The sequence below is a fragment of the Myotis lucifugus genome, unplaced genomic scaffold (genome assembly GCF_000147115.1).
Source record: "Myotis lucifugus unplaced genomic scaffold, Myoluc2.0 scaffold_1693, whole genome shotgun sequence".
NCBI classification, from domain to species: Eukaryota; Metazoa; Chordata; class Mammalia; order Chiroptera; family Vespertilionidae; genus Myotis; species Myotis lucifugus.
Window position 1 is genome coordinate 27,472 of NW_005872741.1, and position 6,570 is coordinate 34,041.

General features: G+C 46.4%; 1 protein-coding gene across 3 annotated transcripts in view; it reads right to left on the reverse strand.

The window, feature by feature from the left end:
• LOC102439526 (guanylate-binding protein 1-like) overlaps positions 1–2,475 on the reverse strand; it is a 29,779-nt gene extending 27,304 nt beyond the window's left edge. The window contains exon 1 of one of the 3 annotated variants that reach the window (XM_023748701.1): positions 2,359–2,475. The gene's annotated coding sequence lies outside the window, so the exon portion shown is untranslated. Of the gene's footprint in view, positions 1–2,352 lie in introns of all 3 variants that reach the window. The other 2 variants (XM_006108043.3, XM_023748702.1) reach the window with 2 other exon arrangements.
• Positions 2,476–6,570: the final 4,095 nt, after the last annotated feature.

Sequence of the window (6,570 nt, forward strand, 5' to 3'; positions counted from 1 at the left end):
GTATTTTATATATATATATATATATATTTATATATATATATATATATATATCCTATCTAATAAAAGAGAAACATGGTAATTAGCGTACATCCCCTACCCTTCCCATTGACTAATCAGGGCGATATGCAAATTAACTGCCAGCCAAGATGGCAGCCGACAGCCAGGCAGCTTGAAGCTAACATGAGGCTTGCTTGCTTCAGTGACGGAGGACTCCAACGTTCCCCGCCTGCCTTGCCGGCCTCTGAGCTTGCAGTTTGAATCATTGTTACAAATATAGAAGCTAAACAAAACCCCAGAAACCTGCTTTCAGCCAGCCGGGACCTCAGAGCTGGAGTTGATACAGTGTTTCGATTATAGAACCCAAACAAACCAGATACCTGCTTTCAGTAGCAGAGGCCTCAGAGCTGGAGCCAGAGCTAAAGCTGGCCCAGAATTAAAAAAAAAAAAAAGGAGCGGTTGGGAGCTTCAGTCACCCACCAGCCTGAAAACAGCCCTCAGCCCCTCACCCAGATTGACCAGGCACCCCAGTGGGGACCCCCACCCTGATCCAGGATACCCTTCAGGGCAAACCAGCTGGCCCCCACTCGTGCACCAGGCCTCTATCCTATATAGTAAAAGGGTAATATGCCTCCCAGCACCGGGATCAGCAGAGATGCGAGGCCTCCCGGCACCGGGATCAGCATGACAAGGGGCAGCGCCCAAACCCCCTGATCACCCTGGGGCTCTGTGTGTGACAAGGGGAGGGTCCACAACCTTCCTATCTGCCCTGCTCTCTTCGTGACAGGGGAAGGCGCCCCACCCCCTGATTAGCCCTGCTCTGTGCCTGATAGGGGGGAGCTCCCTAATCCCCTGATCGCCCTGTGGCTCTGTGTGTGACAGGGTGTGGCACCCCAACCCCCTGATCGTCCCTGCTCTGTGTGTGACAGGGTGTGGTGCGCCAACCCCACCCCCCACGGGCCCTGCTCTGTGTGTGACGGGGTAGAGCCATAACCTCCCCATTGGCCCTGCCCTGAGTGTGAGAGTGGCGGCGCCCCAACCCCCTAATCCGCCCTGCTCTGTATGTAACCGGGGGCGGTGCCTTCAACTCCCCTATCGGCCCTGCTCTGTGCGTGACAGGGGGGAGCTCCCCAACCCCCTGATTGACCCTTCTCTGTGGGTGACAGGGTACGGAGCCCCAACCCCCCTGATGGGTCCTGCTCTGTTAGTGACAGGGGGCAGCGCCCCAACCCCCTGATTGGCCCTGCTCTGTGGGTGACAGGGGGTCGGGGGCCCCAACTCCCCAATCAGCCCTGCCTCTGAGCCCGACCAGGGGCTGGCACCTAGGGATTGGGCCTGCCCTCTGCCACCTGGGAGCAGGCCTAAGCCAGCAGGTCATTATCTCCGAGGGCTCCCAGACTGCGAGAGGGCACTGGCCGGGCTGAGGGACTCCCCCTTTCCCCCTGAGTGCACAAATTTTTGTGCACCGGGCCTCTAGTATATATATATTATTGATTTTTTACAGAGAGGAAGGGAGAGGGATAGAGAGTTAGAAACATCGATGAGAGAGAAACATAGATCAGCTGCCTCCTGCACACTCCCTACTGGGGATGTGCCCACAACTAAGGTACATGCCCTTGATCGGAATTGAACCTGGGACCCTTGAGTCTGCAGGCTGAGGCTCTATCCACTGAGCCAAACTGGTCAGGGCCCAATTTGTATTTTTTAATCCCTTTCCCATTTTCACCCAGCCCCCATCCTCCCTCACATATGGCAAACAGAACCTGAGTTACTTTTCAATGAGTAATTCACTTTGATACAAAGCTCATCTATATGACAAAAGTCTGGTGTTTTTGTGAATCTTCATCTTTCACTCTGAGTTTCAGCTTTTTCTTTCTTCTTTTTTTTCAGTGTCATGTGACTGTTCACACTGCATCTCATTTTCTATTCTTCTTTCTCATTAAAATAACATATCTGTAGCCCTTTCAGTGTGTCAGCTTGAGCAAGTTCCATCAAAGACAATGGTAATTTAACTGTGTCTGCAGCCAACTCCATGTTGGCAAAAATAAAGACAATCATAATGCATTTCAAACTCCGAGCTTAGCCCCCTGTCTGCTGCTGCCTAATTCCTCCAAGCACAGTAGTGACACTTAGGGATGCGCTGCCACCTGATATCACGGGGATTGCACCTCACCGCCTGTCCCACGCGGGCTCTGCTGCAACTTATCCTCATGCTCATCGTTCTTTGGAAAATGAACTGACCCCCCTTATAAATCCCTCCCACCTGCCCCAACCTTACCCTGGACTCCATTTCTCAGAGTACAGTCCTTTAGAGGTGGAGAGAAAGCTGCTTTGATGAGAAAATAAAGTTCTTACCTGTTTTTTCTCCTCAGTGTAGGTTGCAGTGGTTTGTTACTTCTTTGCCTTTCACTGGATGGTTGGTCTTTTGTTTAAACTCTGATGTGATGTGGCTGTCCTGACCTCCTAAAGTACTTTGTTAGAAATGACGGATTTAGAGTAATGTGAAACTGAAAGCACTGAGTAAAAAGCAGTGACTCAACCACCATAAAAGGAATTTTTGAAAGCTTTGTAAACGGGAGGATACATGACAGGCCAGCAGAGGACATTTGGTTCAGGTGGACTAGAAAGTCCCAAAGGAGAAAGTGGCCTCAGTCTCATTTCATGGAGTAACCTGTGGTCACCCTATCTGGCTCAACAGAAGGCAGTCACACTGAGGGCAACACAGCAGGCCAAGGATAACAAGGGCAGCTTACAGCCCACAGCCTCTAGGGACACCACTAATCACATTGAAGGACAATGGATTCCATGTAATCAGACTAGAACACTTACATCCCCTAGTCTCCACCCTACTGGTTTTGCACATAAAATTCAACCCCAAGGACAGTGGAGACTGCATGCTAACCTTCCCTGGTTGTGGCTCCATCCCCCCATTTCCTCTAATAAACTTCCCTCCTGCTTGCTTGCTGTGTCTGCCTAATTCCTTGAGTGACTCTAATCTTACAGTTCAGTTTGACAAAAGCTCCATTGCTAGTTCCTGGGGGTGTGATCAGCAAGGTGTGGCTCCCTGTTCCCCCTTTCAAGCAGGGTAAGGTATGTCACTGGGAGAGGCAGACACCAGTATTTCTCATCCCCTCCAACACTGAGTTGCAGAGACTGGAGGCTGGGGCTCCCAACCTGCACCCAGACCCACTCACAGAGTGAAGGCCCTAGCTGATGCACAGCAGGCTGAGATTGCCTGGCCTGATCACCCTCCCTCTGGCTCACTTGTAGGAAGGAGTTTCCAAGCTGGGAGAGGCAAATGGGGAAGACCAGAGGCTACCACCCCTGCCCAGGGGAGGAGCAGTGGCTCAGAGATATTTGTCCAGGGAGAGAGGCAGTGCATCATCACAGAGATCTCTGAAGTTCTCCCCCAAATACCTGATTTTATTGAAACAGTGTGGGGACTTGAAGAAACTTTATTGCTAGCACATTAACTTTAGAAAAAACACAAAGGAGGTTTTCAGGGAGGAAGCAAGTGATTTCAGATGGTAGCACAAATCCATGTAGAAAAACAAAGAGCAGCACTAAGGGAATTGTGTAATTATAAAAGAGTATAAATGCAGGTTTATTTTCCTTTCTCCTCTTAACTGGTTTAAAAGCAATTGTATACAACAATTGTATTGCAGGGCCCATGACATACTTAAATGTAATATATGTAGGAATATGACACCTGATATTAAGATAAACTCATAGGAATAAAGAGAACCAGAAATTGTAAGTCAGAAAATTAATATAACAAGCCCTATACATTTATCCTTTCTCCTTTAGCTTCTTTCAAGACATATGTGGATGAAAGGGCCACATGCTGACCTGACAAGCTTAGGGGAGGCCTGCATGGCAGTCTTGCAAACTCAGAGACCTAAAGTAACCACAAAGGATGGTCTGAAATTAAACTTTAACTAAAAGCAGTTATGGTGGGCAGTTACGTCCTAGGCTGGTATCTTCACTGACAAGATCAACCTTTACCTTAACTGAGCCTATCTGTCTTTTTGCATCTATGATAACATACCCTTGAAGTGTCTGGGTAACTTGTAATTTCCCTTTTTCTGGACCCCCCCTGGGGCACAATCAAATGTGCTGGGCGCCAGGGCAGATACCACAATTTCCTTCATTATCATGTTAGCTGTTTCTGCACCCACCTAAGTATGTGTCCATCATTTTACTTTTTATCCAATCCCAGGGGTTTCTCTCCCCCACAACCCCTGCTTTGCTTTCTCCCACCTCTCTAATCTACCACCAGTGGATTTCATGCAACCCACCTAAGTCCCTTCCTTTGATTGCTATGTATAAATACAGATGTAACCTGCCAGGGGTCTTGTCCATCATCTAGAAGGGTTCAGGAATCTGAAGAAGGGCTGCATGTAAATTATTAAAGAGTCCAGAGATGAAACATAAATTTGGAAGGCATTTTGGGGAGCCAGAGGAGCTTTGCTGTAGGAACCAAGTTCTGTTGTCTCTCTGGACCCCTTGCTTTTTATTAGCAAAAATTGTCCTAAAGCAAGGTAGATATACATATCAAAGGCAAGGTTTAGGGGATTGGGGGAACTGCCTATGGCTGTTCAGGTGTTTGGCCAGTAGGAGGCAATAACATGTAGACTGAAATGACCTCAGTTGTCTGGCAGCAAGCAATCATCTATGCAAATCTTTAGGTGTGGGGAAATGCCCTTAGCCATTTCCAGCAGGCAATCCTCAAGGTTCCATCAACCTTTTGATGAAACTTCTTGCATTTATGACATGCTGGAATTAGTTTCTGGCAGTAACCCGCCAATCTCCAGAGCATTATCTCAATTTGTTGAGGTTCTGCTTCCTGGCATTAGTTGACAGTTTGGCTCCAGTAAACTCACAAAAATTCTTTACAGGTTTCTTTTCTCTCTTTTCTTTTTTTTTCAAGCAAAGTGTGGAAAATTTATTACAAGCAGATTCAGCCTCCCCACAAGGGGAGGGCGACCCAAGAATGGGCTGCCCATTCAAGCCTTGTAGTCCAGGGGTATATATTTGCTACAAGCCTGCTCTGGGTCTATCTGTGTTGTCACCTGATTGATTCCCTCAATTGTTTTTGCCCAGCAATGGCCCTAAACTTTTCCTGTGTCTGTGTGTTCTTTCTCTGTTCCTATGCTGAACTTTTTGTTTCTTTTTTTAAAAATAAATCTTTATTGTTCAGATTATTACAGATGTTCCTCTTTTTTTTCTTCATAGCTCCCCTACACCTAGTTCCCACCCCACCCCACGCCCTTACCCCCCGCCACTGTTCTCATCCATAGGTGTAAGATTTTTGTCCAAACTCTTCCCTCACCCTTCACATCCCCCTTCCCCTGAGAATTGTCAGTCCACTCCCTTTCTATGCCCCTGCTTCTATTATATTCAGCAGTTTATTCTGTTCATCAGATTATTTTTATTGACTTAACTTTTAGATTCACTTATTGATAGATTTGTATTTGTTGTTCCTTTGTTGTTCATAATTTTTATCTTTACCTTTTTCTTCTTCCTCTTCTTAAAGAATACCCTTCAGCATTTCATATAATCCTGGTTTGGTGGTGATGAACTCCTTTAGCTTTTTCTTGTCTGTGAAGCTCTTTATCTGACCTTCAATTCTGAATTATAGCTTTGCTGGGTAGAGTATTCTTGGTTGTAGGTTCTTGCTATTCATCACTTTGAATATTTCTTGCCACTCCCTTCTGGCCTGCATAGTTTCCTTTGAGAAATCACCTGACAGTTTTATGAGTACTCCCTTGTAGGTAACTAAATGTTTTTTTCTTGCTGCTTTTAAGATTCTCTCTTTGTCTTTTGCCCTTGGCATTTTAATTACGATGTGTACAAATGAATCACCTGCACTTTTACAGCCTAACCTAACAAACTGCAGTTGGGTCAGAGAGCTCCAAAATTTCCAAACCCCCCCAAAAGAGGAGAAATTTGCAGATAGCAGTTCATTGAGTCACAAGGCCCTGGTGATTGATTTGGGATTTCTTCAAATGATGAGTCAGTGTGTTAACACTTGGAGTGTGGGAAACGAGTTAAGTCGGCTCGCGTGAATTGCGCGTACTCCGCGGGAGCCGTCTTTAACTCGGTTCATATAGATTTGCGGTGGAGTGCGGGAAACGTGTAAACTCGGGCCGATTGTAACTGCGTATTACCAAATATTTGTTTGTAATCCACCCTTTTGGTGGATGGAACAAAACCAAAAGACAGAGCCATCTTATATTTTGGCGGGAAATTCACCCGCACTCCAAGTGTTAAAAGGAAGGTCAGAGGACATACATAAAGCCAAGAGATATATGAAAACATGCTCAAACTCACTAATCATCCGAGAGATGCAAATCAAAAGGACAATGAAGTACTATCTCACTCCTGTCAGGATGGCTACCATCAATAAATCAACAAACGACAAGTGCTGGCAAGGATGCAGAGAAAAAGGAACCCTTGTGCACTGCTGGTGGGAATGCAGACTGGTGCAACCACTGTGGGAAACAGTATGGAGTTTCCTCAAAAAATTAAAAATGAAACCCCATTTGACCCAATAATCCCACTTCTAGGAAT